This window comes from Pimephales promelas, chromosome 25, assembly GCF_988280905.1.
Source record: "Pimephales promelas chromosome 25, fPimPro1.hap1.1, whole genome shotgun sequence".
NCBI lineage: Eukaryota > Metazoa > Chordata > Actinopteri > Cypriniformes > Leuciscidae > Pimephales > Pimephales promelas.
In genome coordinates, this window is record NC_142793.1 from 181,833 (window position 1) to 203,075 (window position 21,243).

Genomic DNA, 21,243 nt, shown 5'->3' on the forward strand with positions numbered 1-21,243 from the left:
CCAGCGAAATAGTGGGATTTACTCATCTCGTTAGGTAGATGTAGCTGTATAAGGCAGAGACCTTGGCTTTATTTGTCCACGTCTTGCAGGAAACTTTCTGAAACGGAAGATTCACTCTTGGGTCTCAGAGATTCAGTTGAGTCTCTGTACTCAAATAATATTTGCAATCCAAAACCATACTTGTGATGAAAGATGTACATTTCTATAGATATACATCAGACTTAAGCATTCCAGAAGCTTTGAGTCTATTCTAATTTACAGCCGCCACACCAAATCAATGATGATTTCGGCATATTAATATCAGAAACACAAGAGGAACACATTCAGGTGTTCGGCATATGCAGGGTTCACTCGCTCTTGGCCAGGTCCAGATCAAATGCAGAACAGATGTCAGGTCGTTTTCCACAGGAATGAAGTGTTTCTTCCACGGACGGACCGCAGTAGCTTACACACCCAGCGAACGGTCAGAGTCATTAGAGACAGATCTCTTTAACCCTCCTGAACTTTTCAGAAAAGCTTCCCTCACTGGCTGTTAGTCAGGATCAGTACGAGCAACCTTTTTATTTTTAATCAAACAATATAAAACTAATTTTCCTAAAGTAATAATAAAATTATGCACCTCTTGGAGTTTTTTAGGCCATTTGGATCTTATTAATGTGTACATTGTACATTTAAAGATAAAGCTAATTAGGAATAAATCTTTTTATTATTATTGAATTATCTGAGTTTTGAACTGATAGTTTGTAAATCGCCTTCAAGATGTGCACTACAAATAAGCGTATACAGCATTGAACAACATGAAACTTCCTCACAGGGAAGATATTTAGTGTGTTTCACATTTCACGCACTGACCTCAAAGCGATTTCCAAAGCTGAAGGAGTGTTTTCTCTCACAGTTCTCTGAGTGAATGCCAGACTGCAGCACTGGCCGTACGAGTGGAGATATACACAACACCAGAAGAGCAGTCCCCCAGAGCAGCGCATACAACGACAACAGAGCAGGGCCCAGAACGGAGCCCTGAGGGACTGTCTTAAAGGGGGGCTTGACTGCTTTTTTTCTTTGCATGATTGTGTTTATGGGGTGCAATATAACATGTATTCGTGGTTTTTCTTTTTTTAAAAGTCTTATTTTTCATAAACTTCACCTTTATTGTCAGCCGCGCTCTCTTCTGTCTTCAAAATAGCATAGGCTAACCAGTAGTGGCTATAAAGCCAGCGCTGGCATTTGAAAAAAATAAAACAAGGCTACGTGTGGAATTAAATATACAAATACATTTATGGGGCGGCAGTGGCTTAGTGGTTCATGTGGGTTGTCTATCAACCGAAAGGTTGGTGGTTCAATCCCGGTTCCACCTGACCAAGTGTCGAGGTGTCCATGAGCAAGACACCTAACCACGGCTGCTCCCGACGAGCTGGCTGGCGCCTTGCATGGCTGACACCGCCGTCGGTGTGTGAATGAGTGTATGAATGGGTGAATGTGAAGCAAATGTAAAGCGCTTTGGTGGCCATTAGGTCTATGAAGGCGCTATACAAATGCAGTCCATTTACCATTTAAAATGATGAAGTCTTCGCCGACTTACAGGTTGTGTTCAACAACTGCTGCCTCTGGTTTTAAAGTCAGATCTGCTTCATGTTTTAGTAACAGTTTCTTGTTGAATCCGGTGTTGAACTCGTGGAGATTCTGGAAGCTGTCTTCCGTAAATGCGCAGCACAGAGAGCTAGATTACCATCGTCATTTTCAGGAACATAATCAAACATAAATTGTATCCATTGTTGACGAAGTACAGCGTCTGTGGGAAGCTCGAACACAGAAGACCTGACAGCTGGTGAACAACACACTCGACGAGCCGCAGAAATATGCGCATGCCATTTTCTGCATAATCTGAGGGAGGGTTGATGCAAATGTGTGGGTTAGTGACGTACCAAAACCCAGCTGTAGTCCCAATCGAGTCGTTTTTGTAGGCAATTATACTTCCTGATTTTAAAAAGACGATATCTCTGCTTACACTGAACTTTCAGCGCTAAAACTTTGCAGATACTGTTCATGCACCAACAGCAACATTATACACTATTTAAAATCAAAAAAGTCAAATCGCAGTCACCCCCCCCCCCTTTAACCCACAGCAGAAACAGAAGAACAGAACCCGTCTAGACAAACAGAAAGCGTTCTAGAATTAACACATCTAGGACTCAACACAATTTAGAGTGACTCATACACTTGTTCTAGTCGTGAGATACGAAGCCAGCACTTAAATCTCAGAGTACGAGTCTCACAGAAACCCTTGAGTCAACAGACAATAAAATATCATAAAAACTTTGAACAAAGCTGACTCAGTACTGTGATCTGTTCGGAAATCTGCAAAAACACGATTTAACTCCAAATGTCTCCGACTTTCCGCAGTTGGTCCAATACAACTTATAAGATTTTAGAAATAAAAGATACATTTGGTCTGTAATTGGAAAGTGTGGTTATAAGTTTATTAGAGTGATTTTAAAATAGATCCGGTTGACCGGCTGCATGTTTTAGGTGTTTAGGAACAACTCCTGTGAGAAGGGACTTATTTATTAGAGCTAAAATGCTAGGCCAATCAGCATCAAACATGACGGAAAATGTCAAGCCGAGCTGTGGGAGGTTAAGTTAAAACTGTATTTAGAGAAAAAAGTAGACTTTATTGTCTTTGAAATATATTTCCTTTTGTCAATAGTACATTGCAAATATACCAACACATTTTTTACTTTCTTTAAATATATTAAAAGTATATTACCGTAGCATCATGCTTCTACCTATTTTTACAATACAACTTTTAACACACTTTAAAATATTATTTTCTTCTAGAAAAATATATTTTAGAAAAAATTCTGTTTATTTTTTAAAAAGTGTATCTATTTACACTTTAATTATTTTATTTCATTAAAAATATTTTAGATATATTTTGAACTCTGCGCTGAAAATTATCATTGATGCATTGATAGCATACTTTCAAGATAAATAAGTAATTTAGAGTAATTATGCATGCTTGGAATTAATTTCATTACTTGGACATCAATTGCTTTCAGAAAGTATTAAATCATGCACAAATATATTGAAAGCCTATTTAAAAAATATTAAATAAAGTGTTTGCAATGTTAAGCTAATTAATATTTGTTTATTAACTTGCAACACAAATAAAGTACACTTTAATATCACTAATCAATCATGTAATTAGTCCCTACACAGACATTCACACTGTGAGTAAACTAAGTATTTTTGTTGTTACTTTTAATTGTTACTTTACTACAATTTAATTACAACTAAAATAGGCGTCAATGACTCGCAATATGGCATTTTTGTCGTTCAAATACATAGGATGGTCGCGCTGCTTTCCCCCACGCCGACCACGCCCCCCAACTATGACGCGTTGCCGACTGTATGTATACTGGGGCGTTAGGACCCACACCGACCCCAGGGTGAGCGCCCTCACTTAAGCCATATTTACACAAAGCCGGGTATTTAGCAAAACGAATATTTTCCCCCTCTCCAGTTTCAAAAATAACATCGTTCACACACCCGCATAAATACGCCGTCGAGCGCCATCATAACTAGACCAAACCTATTGGCGGCAGTGTAGGGGTTAAGGATAAAGCCATGCAAGCCAATCAGAATCCTCAGAATCGACAAGAGAGAACCTAAAACGCTATTTCTCCCAGTTCACACGACAACACATAACCGGCGTTTTCAGAAATCTCCACTTTGGCCGGAGTTTTTAGAAATAATCATTTTCTGTGATAAAAACGGCGTTTTCGTGTAAATGAGAGGGCAAAACGCGGAGAATTATCTGCGTTTTCCCATCATGCAAACGGGGCCAAACACCTCTTCCAGCAGCAACCTGGCTTTCTCAGAAGGTCTCCCATCCAGGCACTAACCAGACTCAGCCCTGCTTAGCTTCAGTGGGCAACCAGTCTTGGGCTACAGGGTGATACGGCTGCTGGCCATATCAAGTTAACTAATCATTAACACTCTTGATTAAGCATACTGAATTAGTCCCGCTCCAAGTAAACTTAGCATATTTTTTCCACCAGAGACAGCAAGAAAGCATAGATGATAAACCAGATAAACAAGAGACAATAGAGATGAACAGGGCTTTGGTAAACCAGAATACTGTCACGATATCAGATTCCATTCATTTACAATGGCGACCTGGCCAAGATAAGGCGAACACATGAGCAAGACTACATATAGTTACACAATAAGTCCACAGAACACAGGAGTGCAAATTACAAATTACAAATTACAGCACAATAAGGCAATTCAGGGTCAAGAGAACGGGATAAGGTATATGTGGATTCTGTTGAGCAGCATAGCTAAAGCACTGCAGAATATATTTTAAAATATAAAATAACTTTTTACTGGATATGCAAGGAGTAAAGTGTGTCTAGAAAGTAGATCATTTGAGTGCATGGACTATATGACCGCGATTATGGGAAAGAGCATTTGAGAAATATCTGAGCAACAAGAGTAATACACGAAAGTCAGCGGGAATGACAGTCGTGCAGGTTAAAGATGTCCACTGTTATGACACAGTGAGGAGACGTGGATCCTAGCTCACACACACACACACACACACCTCCAGCGGGCAGTCCGCCGCTACAAGAGACAGGCTGACCGTGACTGTCGAAGCGGTCCAGTGGTCATCTGCCCGAGCCCTCCGTCTCCCTGCAGTATTCATGGATGCTTAAAGTATGCGAAAATAGTTTAAAGATTAACATTATATAAAAGCGTGTGTGTGTGTGTGTGTGTGTGTAACTGCGCTATACGTCTGTGTCTGTGTCTTACGGCTCACTCCCAGTGTTACATAATCCCTGCATCCATCATTACTAATCACCAATATAAACACTTGTGTTATTTGTTCATGAGTGCATGAGCTCAATCGCCATTGACAGGACCAAACAGCAAATACTGAGAAGAAAGCGTGGGTGTGTCGTGATAAATCTGAACACTGACCCATGATCCTCTGCTCTCAGGCCTTATATCTGGGTATTCACACGCTACATGTGCTGACAACATCTAAAACATTACAAAACACAAAATATATTTATGTAGTTACATGTTTACCATTTTAAAGATATATATTTTAGATGCCTTAACTCAGGGCTGTATTTAAATGAGGTTTAAAGCCTATCTCTGAACAAATGTTCATCAGAATAGTAATAAAATGGTTGGGATATGCTAAATTAGAGTTTCTGTAATGAGCAACAAATGATCAAGTCATTTGACGATGTCAATTTGTATAGAAAAACTACACGCCTGCGCACATGTATATTCAAATGCGCACACCGATAGACTAATAGACTAAACACGCCGTCAGCGTTTACACAGATTCACGTTTTTAAAGTTTACACAGAGATCATAACGTTTCTCAACTTTCACCTTGGAACCGGTTTCAAAAGTTAGCGCTCTCACGCACCAAACACTGCTTTATGCAAATGAACGGCCAGAACACATAAAAAGTTTCTGTTTTCTGTTAGAACGGTGTCGTGTTAGCAGCCCCTAAGTTAATAACTAATGATTTTTACAATGGAAGTGAATCAATCAAAACTAACTTTAGATAGACAGTAACTTTATTCTAGAGCTGCCATAAAGCTGAAACAGTGTGTTACTGTGGTCTGCCATTATCACTGTAAAGTTGCTTTGAAACAATCTAGATAGTTAAAAGTGCTGTATAAATGAAGGTGACTTGACTTGATAAAATGCATGATGACAGTAGACACTGAATTAAAGTCCACCTACTGACCTCACCCCAACAAAAGCAGGATTATTCAGAGTAAAGAGTAGCTTCCATCTAAGTCCTCAACAACAACAACTGTCATGAGGCCGATGCACACTGAAGACTCTCCTCGTGAAGATGACAGATGTCTGAGTCAGGTTACGCTTCACAGAGACCCTCCCTCTAGACTATACAACACACACACACACACACACACACACACACACCACTCCAGTAATAGCCTACTCTCCATCATTGCATCGGTCTAAAAAAAACACAATACAGCCCATAATCTCTCTGCCATTTAAAATACAGTGTCAAACATGTTCCTCATCTTCACAGAGATGGACAGAGGGATGTATACAGTGGAACAGATACAGACAGACAGAAATAATGTGTCTTACCTTACAAACTGACTAAAAGCTGCTAACGTCCATAGGCTCATATGACAGGAGGAGGTTTCTGTCAGCAGCTAATGTCACAGCTAATATCAAAGCTAACGTCACTGCTAACGTCTTCAGGAGCTCAGCGAACATCTTCCAGCGTTAGAGACGCTCATGTCCGGTGGAGCGGTGAGACTCCCAGCAGACGGGAGGCAGGAGCCTAAACACCTTGAGCCGCTTAATAATGAATGAAGTGTAACTAGACTCTCAGATGCACATCATCACTCACTGCTGCCATGATAACATAACCTTCCCTAACACACACACAGTCATAATATCATTCAATGTTCATTTATATGCCATTTCATTTATATATTCATATCACTAAAAATACCATGCCAGTGAATGCTTGCTTATCCCGAAAGAAAGGTACTGAATGTCTACAGGAGATAGTTTGCTCTGCATCTTCATTGAGGAGAAACCCTGCTAGACCTTCCACCTGAACAGAGCAAAAGCACTGACAGACACACTGTGTTCAATCTATATTACTGAAGCTGTTTTACTATGCTTTTGTACAACACTACTTCTTAATGAATCAATATCATTGAGGATATTTATGTACCTTCTGTATGAAGACACCAAAGTGTGTGTGTGTGTGTGTGTGTGTTTCCATTAAAATAGTCATCTTTGGATCTCTTTGTTTGTCCTAAAGGGAGTTGGATCACTGCAACCTGTCTCTGTGTGTTGTTTGAGGATGTGTGTGAAGAGTGTGTGTGAAGCCACAGGGCATGCCGACACACTCCAGTAGAGAGGCTGATTAGAGGACTTGAAGACTCCCTGTGGGACGTCCTTCACACACATGCCGAAGGGTTCGATTTATGATCTCCAGCTGCCAGTGATAGCCAAACATGACCGGGCTCTTCACCTCCAGGTGAGAACAGCTTCATCAGCCGGTGATAGCCAAACACACCTGCCCAAACACACCTGCCCAAACACGACTGCGCTCCTCACCTCCAGGTGAGAACAGCTTCATCCCCACAGGGACCAAGCCCATTATCCCCAGGCGCCCCATACTGACATGATCATAAACACTGCACTCAAACACAAAGCTTGTGATGCACTCTGGTGGATCTCTGCTAGATAAATACTCTTACACATCCATGAGAGTCTCTTTTCACTGCCAAGAACAGCAGGAGGAAACCGGGATAGAAGTCGAAGCGATCAGTCATTCACTTCATGTTCCTGCAATGAAGACGACCTGTGATTAAAACTGCTGCCTTTGATAGAGAATAACAAAATACCAGTGGAAATGGGCCAACAGCTGTTCGTTCCTGATTTAGACACACCGTCGAGTGTCGATTCCGCTTTTAAGCTTGAACAGTCTCTGACTGGGCAGACGAGACGTGAACAGTCTCTGAATGGGCAGACGGGACGTGAACAGTCTCTGAATGGGCAGACGGTGGCTGGGGAAAAGATATCAAAAAACATACTACTGGATCTTGGTTTTGACAGAGTCCTTCTATCACATAACCACACACGGGAAGCAAAAGATCCAAATGCAGTATGTTTAATTATGAGGGAAATCCAAAATCATAGTCATCCAGGCAGGGGTCAAAAATCCAAATAAGGCAATCCAACAACAGACGAAACAAACAAAAATCAGGCAGATACATAAACGGAAGTGTGGAGATATTAAACAAGGACTCCGTAACAAACACTAAAGAGGCAGGGTATTTGTACACAGAACATGGCAATCATGATGGGGAACAGCTGAGTGCAATGAATAGTGATGGGCACAGACAAGGATTGTGGGGAATGTAGTTCCAAAAGTGAATGACACCGTGGGGAAGGAGGACCTCTAGTGGACACCAGGAAACATACACCCGACACTGTGACTACGTGTTACAAATATGTTAGACCTATCACTTCTGCCTCTAAAGATTGCTTTATTAATAATCTTCTTGATCAGTTTCATCATCTCAGCATCCCGGATAGCTTAGATAAACTTGATATTGCAACAGAAACTTTTAACTCTCTCTTTTCCCTCACTTTAGACACAGTTGCTCCACTGCACTTAATGTGTTATTAAAGAAAATATTCCAACACTGTTGTACAACGAGCACACACTCACACACACACACACACACACACACTCGGGCCCTTAAGAGAGCAGCCAGAAAAATGGAGCGAAACTGGAAGAAAACTAAATGAGAGGTATTTCGCATTTCATGGAAAGAGAGCATGACTGCATACAGAGATGCCTTAAAAACTGTTAGGTCTGCTTATTTTTCAAACCTATTCGAAGAAAATTAACAATCCGTGAGGTATTTATTTGAAACAGTGGCTAAACTAATGAAAAATAAAGCTTTAAGGCCAGAAGTTTCCAAGCAACACTGCAGTAACGATTTTATGAGTTTCTTCACTTATAAGATTGATAATATCAGGGATAAAATTATTAACTATACAACCGTCTACTACAGTATCACATCAAGGAGTGCATTGTAGTCACACTGACGAAAAGTTTGATTCATTCATTGCTATAAGAGGATGAATTTATTAAACTTGTTAAATAATCTAAATCGACAACATGTATGTTAGATCATATACCGACTAAACTATTGAAACTATTGAGATCATAGATCCTGCTCTAAACATAATTAATTCATCTTTGTCATTAGGATACGTACCAGAAACTTTTTAGCTGGCTATGATTAAACCACTTGTTAAAAAAAATCTCAACTTTATCCGGCAGAATACAATTACAGGCCAATCTCGAATCTGCCTTTTTTGTCAAAGATACTGGAAAAAGCAGTATCCTCACCACTTTATTCCGTTCTTGAAAGAAATGATATCTGCAAGGATTTTCAGTCAGGATTTAGAGCGTACCATAGTACCGAGACAGCTCTCATTAGAGTCACAAATGATTTTCTCTTATCATCGGATCGTGGTTGTATCTCTCTATTAGTGTTACTTAATCTTAGTGCTGCATTTGACACAATTGACCGCAACATTCTTTTAAATAGAATAAATATAAATAAAATAGATTTGAAAATTACATTAGTGGAAATGCATCAGCATGGTTTAAATCATACTTATCTGACCGTTATCAGTTTGTAGCAGTAAATGAAGAGATGTCTTATCGATCACAAGTTCAGTATGGCGTACCACAAGGCTCAGTACTAGGATTGCTGCTATTCACACCATTAGGAGATATCATTAGGAAACATGGAATTAGCTTTCACTGTTATGCTGATGATACTCGGCTGTATATTTCTTCAAAACCAAATTAAACTTACCAATTCACAAAATTAACAGAATGCATTGCTGATATAAAAAACTGGATGACTAGTAATTTCCTACAACTAAATTCTGAAAAAACAGAGATTATAATTATTGGACAAAAAAACTTCCACAGGTAATAACCTAGAATACTGTCTAACACTTGATGGCTGCTCTGTTGAGTCTTCGTCGTTGGTTAGGAACCTGGGTGTGCTCTTTGATACCAATCTCTCATTTGAAAGTCACGTGTCTGTAAAACTACATTCTTCCATCTTAAAATTATGTCTAAATTATGTCACATGCTCTCAATTAAAAATCCAGAACAGTTAGTTAATGCGTTCATGAGCTCAAGGCTAGATTACTGTAATGCTCTACTGGGTGGTTGCCCTGCACGCTTAATAAACAAACTCCAGCTAGTCCAAAACGCAGTCGCTCGAGTTCTTACCAGAACCAGGAAGTATGACCATATTAGCCCGCTTCTGTCAACCCTGCATTGGCTGCCTATTAAACATCGTATACATTTTAAAATAATGCTGATTACTTGCGAAGCACTAAATGGTTTAGCTCCGCAGTACTTGAGAGAGCTCTTAACGCATTATAGTCCTTCACGTCTATCGCGATCTCAAAACTCCGGCCAGTTTTATAATACCTAGAATATCAAAATATTTTAGCTGGAACCGGGAACACTTCCCATAAATCGTATGTACTCATTACATCATAAGAAGGATGGCATCTACACTAATATTAGTCTCTGTTTATCCCGAGGTTTAACCATAGTCCGCCGGATCCAGGCCGTATCCAGATCTGATGAAGGACCTGCGGCTGGACACGACGACATGCAGTCCTGAAGTGTCACTAGTCTCTCCCCTGTGAAGGCCTCCTTCCCTTTACCCCTGTACAGATAAAAACGTTGTCGGGATAATTCCAGTTTGCGTGGCTATGCAGACACGACAAATTTCTGTATTATACATATCTAAGACCAGAAAAGTAGTTTGTTGAGGGTTGATTTTTGAAGAAGGACTAGACACCTGCGCACATATATATTCAAAATGAACACGTGATGCGCATGTGTGCGCCGTCGGCCTTTCTGTAGGCTTCCGTTTTTTGAAGCGACATAAGTGCTGTTTGCACAAAAAATCTTTTTATTTACAAAATATGAAGAATCTCCAGCGTGCATTTACACAACAATGTATGCTCTCATGTCAACACAACGTGCACTATTGAAGAGATTCATATTTTTGTAAATAAAGTGGTAAATGATGTTTTTTTGCACACAAAGAACTCAATTTCCAAACCTGTATTAGCAGACTATTACTGTAGTATTTTATCCCCAACTTTGGTAGTCAATGGGGGGAGAGATAGGCTTGTTGTAAAAACATTCTTCCAAATCTTCCTCTGTGTTCAGCAGCACAAATAAAATAATACAGGTTTGGAACAACTCGAATTTAGATTTCTGCGTGAACGATCCCTTTAAACCACTGGAGTCACATCATGATCTGGGCCTTGAAAGTGGTAGTTAGTGGTAGTGCTCAGATTTCATCAAAAATATCTTCATTTGTGTCCTGAAGATGAAGGAAAGTCTTACGGGTTTGGAAAGACTTGAGGGAGAGTACTTAATGACAGATGCTTTTGGGAGAAATAACCCTTTAATACCCACACATTAAGAATGAGCCCAGCTAAGCTTGAACTCTCTCCACACACACACACACACGAGCTGATGAAGTCTCGCTGCTCTCTCCGGCCTCCTGAACCAGTTTCTAAACGCAGACCTCTCAGGACTCTTACTCTGTCAAACACAGAGCGGCAGCTTCAGAACTGCTTATGAAGACGTTTTGCAAGCCGCAAAAGAGGAACTGACTTTGTGTTTAGAGAAACTGCTGACGGCGACCCTGCCTGGGCCGAACAAAGAGTCTTTCAGGGCAGTAACCGAATCCCTGAGTGTCCCTCGCTCATCTGTGCTCACTAAACACTGTTATTAGTGCTAAAACACACCGTAACCTGCAGTTAACCTGTTCTGCGCCGCCCTTTTGCTGATCACACTGACTGCAGTTCATCAACTCTACTAAAGAAACACTCAGATTACGGCTAGAGTCAAAGCACTAAACTAAACACATTTTATTTTACATTTGACAAAATAATTTAGACTCTAAAGTTGTTAAAAGTCAAAGTCATATGTTTAACCATGGATCACAAAAATTGAGAAAAGATTTACAGTACCGTCTCCATGATAATGCAATGTCCGATTTCAAAAAGAAGAGTTTTGAGAGTTTACGCCTTGGAAAGTTGCCTGATTTATGAGGCCGTCCGTCCGACAGCGTGTGTCGAGCACGATCGCCTCAAGACGAGAGGATTCAGAGACCCACAGCTCCTGGTCCACCGCTCTGCCACATCTCAGGCTAATGATTTACCCATGTGTCCGTGCGCTGATGATGCTGGCGACCCTTTAAACAGCTGGAGGAGCAGCCCTTACACTGTGTGTGTGTGTGTGTGTGTGTGTGGAGCCTGCAGTGAGCAGAGCCACATCTCTCCGTCAGTCAGTCAGTCAGTCTCTCTGCTAGCTGGGCCGCGCTCCAAGCCGACGCGAACGGCTATTTCTGTTCCTGTCTGGGCTTCTCCTCAGCACATTCTGTGGGCACACATGTAATCAGTGGCCCGATGGAGAGCTGTAATTGCAGACCTCATCAGATCAGCACAGCTGCCAACACCAGCACTTTAAACTCCCTGAAAAACAACTGCAGTCGCATAAATAAATGTGGGCCTGGAATCCAGATGTGGAGAGGGGAGGAACGAGAGGCCGGGGAAACAGAGAGCCGGAGCCATGGGAGAGAAGGAAAAACAGCTTTCTGTGACAGGAGACTGGCTTTTCCCTTTAAATCTCAGATTTTGGGAGGAGCCGTCTGGGTCGGGTTATTCCTAGACTTTTACCAGTAGACGTTCAGGGGATCTGATTTCTACTCGGTGGAAAAATCAGCCATGGAAGGTAGAAAAAAGCCTATGAAAACAAAAGACGTGCTGAGGAACGCACAGTCCATTTCCCTGGAACTGGTTCAGAACTGGATCCTGAAAGTTTTCTGTCTGGAAGAAGAGCCGTGACCCCGTGATGAAGGAGCTCGCAGGCTTTGTGTTCAGCAGTGAGTAAATGACTAACAGCTGTTCACTACTGCGAGTACGGGCGTCTCAGAGGAGGACACCGCAAGAGTTCAGTCTCCAGCGCCGAGTTCATCCCGACGGACCGTAAAAACAACTCGTGGAAAATGATTTCTTTGAAATAATGCCTATAATTTGGGGTTGTATGATGTTCTCCAGTAAATGAAGCACAAGAACAGAAGTGAACAAAGCAGCCTGTGCTTTCATTTCAATGTATTTATAAAGCACAATTAAAAAACAACTGACGTTGACCAACAAAGCATAAAAAGGTTTAACTCATGAATTATAAGCCAGATGAAATCAAAACCATTTAAACTTTGATTTAAAAATAGGTATTGTGTGAGCAGTTGTGAACTGAGGACGATGCTAGACTTCATCTAAGATCTCTCTCTACTGATGTGTTTTGAACCCTCTTGGGTTCCCTCTTTTTTCACATAGCAGTAAAATAGACTAAGAAATAAAGTAGAAATAAACAGAGTGTGCTTTCTGCCTCTCCGCCTCCGTGGACTTTTTTTCTGGAGCACGTCTCTAAACTTAAACAAAACTCAGTGAATACTATTCACCCAGGCATGAGCAATATATCTTTATAATCATTTAAGTCTAATTCATACCAAAAACAAACATTCTCTGTTTATGTAATCTATATGAAAAGAGAGAGATGTCAGTTGTTCTCATATCAGCTCTTTTAATGTGATCACGCCCATGGAGAGCGCGCTATTCAAACGCAAATGATCTGAGGCGATCCATGCAAACGTGTCAACATCCCCACACCGCCTCGAGAAAACACCGCAAGATTAATCAGATTACAGAAGGCTACTTTACGTCGTCTTGTGAGGCTGTAAGGAATAATCCTGGGATTCATCAAGTGCTGGTTTTAATTCATTTCGAGGAGCGACGGATCAAGCGCCACTAAGTGCTTTGTTGTAATGGCGATCTGGAATAGCCTATGTAAACCGCCAAAAGACTGTTTAAATGTGAAACGCTTACTGTGTGTGAATGAATTAACAGCTTTTACCAAACTATATTACTATACTTAGATGAATAAAACTCGACTGAAATATGTTGAAATAAAATGTCTTTGTATAAGCAACTTAAACTGTAAATGAACATTTATATGCCCTAATATGTCATAAAAACAACACGATCTCATGAAAGTGTGCATCTATAGCACAAATTAAATTTCTCGTACCATCCAAAAAATAGTTTTTGCGTGCAAATGATATGCACTGTAAACCCCTTGGGTAGGATTAGGTGTGTGGAGTGTGTGTGATTACACGCCATAAAGTGCGTAACATGCACGCGTAAACTATTTTTTTACGAGTTTTACGAGTTTTTTTTTTAAATTTGTGCGATACATATGCACTTTCATGAGATTGCAACGATATGCCTATGTTACAGATGAAATAAGGAAGACTTAATTTCATTGACTAGTTTTTGTTACAAACTTTTTACTGTAAAATAGACTACTTTTATTAATGACAAATTTGGGGAGAGGATACATTTCCAAAACTTACAGCAAGTGTCTTACAAAAACATCTATTGTCTTATGTGAATGATTAGGCAGGATGATTTTCAGATCATTTGGAAGCAAAATCTCTAGGCGACAACATCCATTGGTCAAAAGTCTTGTGGACACATATTTAGTATGTGTTTTGTGGCCTTATTTTAGAAACTTTAAAGGCACACTATGCAAGAATTGTACCTTAATATAATAGTACAATAAATACTAGTAGTATAATAGATAATATAATATCATTTCGGTGGTAAACAAACTCATAGTAGGGCGAATCATCCTGGTAGTAAAGCTGGTTGGGACGCCGCTGGAAAAACCAGCAATGCAAGTTTGAGTCTGGCGAGAATCACGACATGCTTTACGGCAACGACATCACACACATCAACAACAACATATGAAGCATGAAGACACTTGCACGCATTTCAGACGCGATACTCAATGATAAAAAAGGAAAGAAAACGCGGTCGGAAGAGACTAGGAAAAGAGAATCGGACCGCGTGAGGAACCAGGCGCTGCTATCAGTGTCATGGATGCATAGTGTCTCCTGTGGCGGCGCGCGTATAGTCTTCACTCAGACGTGCTCTTCAATCTATCGACGTTGTGGAGACTCTCTATTCATTCCGGTGAAATCACAAAATAAAATGCACATAAACTTAGAAAATGTACTTACTAGTCCATCAACAAGATCGCCAGGTCAGCATCACTGTTGCATCCAGTGCTGCTTTTTAGCTCACGTCAACGAGTGAAAGCCCAACTGAGTGTCTATGACACTGCTCGCAGCGGACACGAGCGCTCAGGTTGAGTTCAAAAACACATCTCTTATTAAAAGGCACACTACTCAAGATTTGTACCTTGATATAACAGCTTCGAAGGGGTATCAGGCCGTGAGTGTAGAGAGGCTCTGCATGAGTGGTATTTATGACAGTAACGTTAAACACAAGTACTCCAGAACAACTCTAGGGGTCGCTGATTGACAAAGATGGAATTCCTGCATAGTGTGCCTTTAATATTTATTTTTTTCTTAACAACGCGTAAACAATATTCTCTCAAAAATACAAACATGTGAGACATGTTGCTCACATATTATGGTAGCCCTGGTTTGTGCTAAATATAGTGTAATTCACCTGTGCCATTAATATGTTTATAAGCAACTGAACAAAGCACAAATGTCAGGGCATGTAAGAACATCTCAAGGACCCCAAAAACACCTTAGACTCCAGAGGGTTGAGGTGAAATGAATATGTTGATGTTTATCTCCAATATGATAAACAAAAAGTGAATATCATCAGAAAAGAGTCCTTTAGTTTTGATCCGTGGTTCCGCTTTAGTATTTTGTAAGAAAATAAACATTCGAAACATGGAGAAAATAATATTTTATTACAGTTTTTCACAATCACAATCACACAATCACTTACTTCTTTAACAAGCTATCCAACGCAAATAAACTTGAATTGTACCTTTTTTGATGGATCAGATGGAATTCCAGCAGGTAGTTGGTTGATAAACCGAGCAAGGCAGGCAGCGGGCAGGTAGTATCAGACAGGATAGATTCCAGTAATCCAACAAACAATTGGTAGTTGTTTAAAAAAAAAGGGGGTGCTAAAAGGCACAACTTGAATGTCAAACTCATATCCACGTAGGGTTTAATTGATTCAATATAGTTTCGATAGCAAGTAAAGAACTGTATGCTTGTACGTTCCTAAAGCTTCCTTTTTCTTTTCTTGAGTTTTCAAAAAGTGAGAGGCGGCCATCTTTTTATTCAAACATTCTCACCAACTGTCAAAATAAAAGTCCCTACAAAATAAAAGATCCTAAATCTAACAAAAAATTCCAGAGCTCCAATAGAACAACAATTTAGATGAAACTAAACTCAAAATAGCTCCTACATAGCCGGCCCCTTATAGCTATTGCAGAAGGCAAGCTATAATTAACTAAATGTAATTTTCCAAGGAGCTATATATTATTTCCTTAAACTCATTATGAATTATTCACAAGAATAAATGAGTGCAAAGATTCAGTGTCTGACAGTGTGTGCACGTGCGCAAGTTCATTCAAGTCTCACTCAGCTTTAGATTGTTGGCCTTCTACTAGCCAGCAGATCTTGCTGATAGGTCTTTCCAGCTGACTTGTTTTAGTTTGAAGCCGTACGCTGCGGACCAAGCCTTTGGAATCAGGGAAGGTTTCAGTTATTCTAGACAGCATCCATGATCCTCTTGGCGCTGTGCTGTCGGCTACTTGCACGACGTCTCCTGGACAGAAGTTGCGTCTGACACGAGACCATTTTTGCCGTGTTTGCAGGAGAAGGAGGTACCCTCGGAGCCAGCGTTTCCAAAATAAGTCGGCAATGTACTGGACCTGTCTCCAACGATGCCTGGTGTAAAGATCTTCTTTCACAAACAAACCTGGAGGTAGAACAGGCTGCACCTTAAGTTGCAGTATATGATTAGGTGTCAATGGCTCCAGGTCATTTGGGTCATCAGAAACAGTCGTGAGTGGACAGCTATTAAGAATGGCCTCAACCTCACACATTACGGTCTGAAGGCCTTCATCATCAAGATACTGCTGGATGGTGACTGACCTTAATGTCGTTTTGACCATGCAAATCAACCTCTCCCATATCCCTCCGTAATAGGCACCACGGGGAGGGTTAAATGTGCATTTTACTGCCTTTTGGAGCAGACTTTTTTCAATTTGTTGCATGTTCCAAGATTTCAAAGACTCTTTTAGTTCCTTTTCAGTTGAAAAAAAGTTTGTTCCATTATCTGACCGTAACTCAGAAACTGGTCCTCTTCTGGCAATGAAACGTCTGAATGCATGAATGCAAGAGTCCGTGTCAAGTGAATGTGCAACCTCCAAATGTATAGCACGGCTGGTAAGACATGTAAAAATCACACCGTACCGCTTTACAATGTTGCGGCCTCGTTTTACCTCTAATGGCCCAAAATAATCAGCCCCTACACACGTGAAGGGCGGAAGGTCAGGAGTGAATCTGTCAACTGGCAAATCTGCCATTTTCTGTTCACCTGCACTTAACTTGACTCTTCTGCACCTGGTGCATCCATAAACTACCTTTCTGGCCAGAGTGTTGGCGCAAGGAATCCAATATTTTTGTCTGAGTTTGGAGAGAATGACATTTCTTCCACTGTTTCCAACTTCTTGATGGATGTGCTGAAGTAAGAGTTTGGAAACGTGATGGTCCTTCGGGAGAAGAGCAGGGTGTTTCTGCTCAGTGGGCATTGCCATTTTGCTCAGACGCCCACCAACCCTTAAGATGCCATTGGTCAGAAAAGGATCTAACCTGTAGATGGAGCTGTTTCTGTTTACATTTTGCATGCCTTTCTGCAAACAGGTCATGATATGTCTGTTCAGATCTTTCTTGCCGTTCTTGACTAACTTCAACAGAACAGACTTGAACCTCAGGAACCATGCCACAGCTTTCTTGAGCTTCATCCAAGTTGAGAAATAATTCATGAGGTAAGTAGTGGCGTTACAACTTCCCTTCACAGCAACATTGACAGCGACAACTCTTTTCCTTAATTCAGGGTCATCTTGAAGGAGAATGGGTTCAGATGGATGCTCTGGCCAGCAATGAGATGGTTCCTTCAGAAAATCTGGGCCATTGATCCATGTTGTTCGTTTCAAGAATGTGTTGACATGTAGTCCCCGGGAGGCGTAATCAGCGGGATTGAGTTTTGTGCCTATATACTTCCATTGAAGACATCTGTCGCACTTTTGATTACATCAACACGGTTTGCCACGAAGGTTAGGAATCTTCTGCTTTCATTCCGGATGTACCTTAGAACAGTCATGCTATCTGTCCAAAACAGAGACCTTTCCAATTCCATTTGCAACTCCTCAGATAGCATCTTGTCCATTCGTACAGCCAAAACTGCAGCAGTGAGCTCCATTCGTGGTGTGGTCATCAGTTTTAAGGGAGCAACTCGGGCCTTTCCCATTATAAAGGCGACGTGGACCTTGTTGCTGCTAGTAAGCCTAAGATAGGTAACCATTCCATACCCAAGGTCACTTGCATCGCAGAAGTGGTGCATCTGTGCTGTTTTGACATCTCCAAAGTTGTTTGGTACAAGACATCGGTTGACCTTGAACTCCCTTACTCTTGGAAGATCTTGCCACCATTGCTTCCAGGCTTGTGCATGTACCTCTGGCAATTCTTCATCCCATCCAATGTTCTGCTTACATAACTCTTGCAAGATGTGTTTTGCCGGAAAGATGAGAGGTGCAAGGAATCCAAGTGGGTCATATATAGAACTGACCATGGACAGAATCCCACGTCTGGTGCATGGACACTCCTTTATGGTCACTTGGAATGTGAAAGTGTCTTCCTTTACATCCCACTGCACCCCCAGCGCTCGTTCAACTGGCAAATATTCTATGTCAAGGTCGAGATTCTTGATGTTCTTGGCCCTCTCAGGCTCTGGAAATGGAGACCAAGACAGCTCTATTGTTACTAATCCATTTGGTCAACTTAAAGCCTCCAGTTGCACAGAGTAGTTTCAGCTCTTTACAAAGTCTAATGGCATGGCCATCTGTGTCCACTGCTTTCAACAAGTCATCCACATAGAAGTTGTTCTTGACTGTGCTAGTTGCATCAGCTGCTCGACTGGTCGGATTCAGTTGTAAGGTCTGGACAGGCCTTTGTGATCTCCGTGGTCTTGTATCCTGTGTTAAAACCTTTTGCAATGATGTTTTGGGAACAGCAGAGATTCTGGTATATTCCACTGGTGAGGCTTCAGGATAAACATGCTCCTTAATTCTGTCGTATTTGCTCTCCAGATACGCATTCATGCCATCTCCTGGCAATTCTGAAACTTCTATCGCTTTAAGTCTAGAGTTCATAGATTCAGCATCAATGCTCTGTAACACTTGCACCTTCGCATTAGCTGCAGCCAACTCTGTTTCAAGTTCAACTCTTTCCATAGCATTTTGCACTTTAATTCTTTCCATTTCCAAGGCTTGTTTTTCCTTCATTCCTTCAGCACGTTGCAATAGAGCTGCCTTTTCAGCTTCAGCTATTAATCGTGCGGAAGACACTGATGAGGATTTTGAGGAAACACCGTCACTAGAACATGGAGATTTTACTTTACTGGCACGTGCTGCCACAATGGATATACTGTCCAGAGGAGATACCACAGTTTGGGGTTCATGGCTTTGAGCACTCTTCCACATTTCTACCTCATTCAAAAATGTTTCAAAAGTTTGCATCTTTGGTTGGTACCAATCATCATTGTCACTTTTCTTTTCCTCTTCCTCATGCAGCACTTGCACAGATTGATGCACATCTTTAAATTCATCCAACGCCACATGGAGCTGTTCAATGCCTGTGTCAACAGCTTCAATATCTCCACCTTTTAATAATTCCTTTAATTCATTCATTTTGCATGTACACACGCCAAGTTTTCCTGTGCGCGTTGCACAGAGCTCTTTAATTTTGCCATCAGCCATATTTCAGGTTGTTTGAGAACCACAAAAAAAATCTCTTTTCTTTTTTTTTTTTCAAAAAAGGTAAACACAGCACAGTTCTCTTCAACTCAGTTCATTCTCAACTGTCTTCATTTAATCTTAAATGTGCATGAATAAAAATCAAGGTCTGCTCCTGTAGCAAATCCCGTATCAAACAAAAAATGCACTCCAATAGTGAACTTGAAAAGGAGAATTCTCAAAAAGATCCAAAACTTTCAAGCTTCATTAGCAGTCAACAAATGCTTCCATAGGTTCCAAACAATTCGATTGTGAAGCAGCGTAAACGATTGCAAAGTTCTTTACTAATGTGATGGCGGACCACTGATAGCTGGGACGTATCGGTTACTTCTTTAACAAGCTATCCAACGCAAATAAACTTGAATTGTACCTTTTTTGATGGATCAGATGGAATTCCAGCAGTTTTGTAGGTTGGTAGTATCAGACAGGATAGATTCCAGTAATCCAACAAAGAATTGGTAGTTGTTTTTTAAAAAAAAAGGGGGGGTGCTAAAAGGCACAACTTGAATGTCAAACTAATATCCACGTAGGGTTTAATTGATTCAATATAGTTTCGATAGCAAGTAAAGAACTCTATGCTTGTACGTTCCTAAACCTAAAGTGAGAGGCGGCCATCTTTTCATTCAAACATTCTCACCAACTGTTAAAATAAAAGTCCCTACAAAATAAAAGATCCTAAATCTAACAAAAAATTCCAGAGCTCCAATAGAACAACAATTTAGATGAAACTAAACTCAAAATAGCTCCCACATGTGTATTCTCTCTACTACTGCAGAACTTTTACAGAGATGTGTTTACTGTTCATGTAGTATCATAATGAAACTTGTATCACCTATTTTGTTCTACAGTATTTAATGATTGTACGAATAATGACAGTGAAACTATCGGTAGCTTGTGCGTGGGTGATCTATAGTTATGTTTCAATGGTATTTCACAATAAATTTTTAATTGTTTTATACATTAGACAGCCTGTGTTACAAGTGATAACCGTTTTGAGTTTTGTGTCTAGAGTTGTGAAAAATGACATCAAGGTTCTGAAAATAGTAACAAAGTGATTGTAAAAAACTGTAATGCTTTAGAAAAAGTGTGAAGGGTCAGTATTTATTTATATATCAGGATAAAAGAGGATCAGTGTGTGTGTGTGTGTGTGTTCTTCTGGAGAGGATCAGTGTGTGTGTGTGTGTGTGTGTGTTCTTCTGGAGAGATCAGTGTGTGTGTGTGTGTGTGTGTGTGTGTGTGTGTGTGTGTGTGTGTGTGTGTGTGTGTGTGTGTGTGTGTGTGTGTGTTCTTCTGGAGAGATCAGTGTGTGTGTGTGTGTGTGTGTGTGTGTGTGTTCTTCTGGAGAGATCAGTGTGTGTGTGTGTGTGTGTGTGTGTGTGTGTGTGTTCTTCTGGAGAGGATCAGTGTGATCTGTTCAGAGGAGAAACAGGAGAATAACCCCAGTGAAGGAGGAGAGCCGCTGAACACACACAGCAATGCCTGAATAACAGGTTACGCGTGTGCAAACACACTCTAGCCTGCATACGGTGTTATCAAGCTGAACATGGCCTGGATGGACTGTAGAATCATAACCATTTATTTAATAAAATTCAAAGTCATTCTTCTTGAGTAAAATAGGCTTTTAAAATGGGACTCGCTCTGCCACCTGTTGGACAGTGACGGCACAAATCTTCCTCGAG

At 40.7% G+C, this 21,243-nt stretch overlaps 1 protein-coding gene across 2 annotated transcripts in view; it reads right to left on the reverse strand.

Moving 5' to 3' along the window:
- Nucleotides 1-20,191, reverse strand: part of insc (INSC spindle orientation adaptor protein) — a 55,142-nt gene extending 34,951 nt beyond the window's left edge. The window contains exon 1 of one of the 2 annotated variants that reach the window (XM_089127821.1): nucleotides 19,935-20,191. The gene's annotated coding sequence lies outside the window, so the exon portion shown is untranslated. Of the gene's footprint in view, nucleotides 1-11,622; nucleotides 12,216-19,934 lie in introns of those variants that run through there. The other variant, XM_039670283.2, reaches the window with a different exon arrangement.
- Between the last annotated feature and the right edge of the window lie 1,052 nt (nucleotides 20,192-21,243).